A 1,375-nucleotide genomic window follows, 5' to 3' on the forward strand; every position below is an offset into this window, starting at 1 on the left:
ATTAATCAAAATTTACTTTAATTATCTTTAATAAAATAATTTCTAAGATTAAAGTACTTAATGAATAAATAAATTAAAATTAGCTTTTAATAAGATTTTTCTTTTAAAATTTTTGGATCTTACACACAAAATTGTCAAAATTAAGTTTTAGAGTCAAACACAACTCATAAATAGTGTCTTTCTCTATTAACAAAGTTTTAGACACAAAATTATCAAAATCATGTATTAGAATCAAACACAACTCACAAATAATATATTGTCAAGGGACAGATCCAGAAATTTTAACATGGAGGGGCCGAATTTTAGATAATTTTTTTCATTCTATAAAAATGATTAACATAAAATTATCAGAGTTAATTTTTTAAAAAATTTATAAATAATATTTTTGAATTAGTATATAGCAAGGTCAACATGAATAACTCAATTTTCTAAATTACAATTATGAGCAAGTTGCATTATTTAAAATCCTGAAATAGGAGCACGCTTCTATAAATTGGATTTCAATATATGGAAATTCCAGTACAGATCCAGACATGGCACATAACATGTTTATCTCTTTCGTGGTTATGCTGTTGCTGAGTCCCCCTTTTCTCTCTGGTATCCCTATATATATATATATATATACTGTTTATTTTACTTATATATTTCTGGGTAATATGGTGGTTGTTAATTATTTTTATATATATATTGCAGTAGCAGCATCTTCTGGAAACGAATTTAATGAATTAGCGTCACTGCTGGGAAGAAAACTGCTTCAGTGTGCGTGTCCGCTGACATTTTGCATTTGTGGCTCTAATTCCAGTCCATAAGATAGGTTCATCACTTCATTGTGACGTCCATATGAAATAAATACAACTAATTAAAGTTGTTGTGGCTTCGTTAATTAGTTTTATTAAACAATGAAGGGTGCTAGTATATATTTATATGAATATATAAGCAAGTAGTTATCATGTTTCATTTTATCTACAGCACTATTTATTTCTTAAATAAATAAAATTTGTACTTTATGATTGCTTCTATAAAATTCAAGTTATTCTACTTATAAATTTTTATGGAAAAGTCTAGGGGCAACAACTTTGTTAAATTCTAGCCAGTATGTAACCAACAAAGAAAAGTGAGCCATTTGATGAAATCTCATACCATAAAAATCATTATTGATGGTTATTTAATAACTACAAATCATAAAAGTTGCTGACCCTAGCATTCCTCAATTTTTATTATTTGCCATGTGAGATTGATTAATAAAGTTCTCAAAATTCTCACTCTTATTAGTAGTGGTAAAGTGGCAAACAATGTAGAATTATCACACAAAGTAAGAGATAGAAAAATCGTACAAGTCCTCGAAGTCTTTGTTATTCTTAAGGACCACATATGT

At 27.3% G+C, this 1,375-nt stretch overlaps 1 long non-coding RNA gene across 1 annotated transcript; it reads left to right on the forward strand.

Annotated features, from left to right (window-relative positions):
• LOC107628274 lies at positions 431–1,042 on the forward strand. Its single transcript, XR_001617677.2, has 2 exons — positions 431–597; positions 694–1,042. It is a non-coding gene; the product is annotated as an uncharacterized LOC107628274 (long non-coding RNA).

This window comes from Arachis ipaensis, chromosome B02 (genome assembly GCF_000816755.2).
Source record: "Arachis ipaensis cultivar K30076 chromosome B02, Araip1.1, whole genome shotgun sequence".
Taxonomy (NCBI): Eukaryota; Viridiplantae; Streptophyta; class Magnoliopsida; order Fabales; family Fabaceae; genus Arachis; species Arachis ipaensis.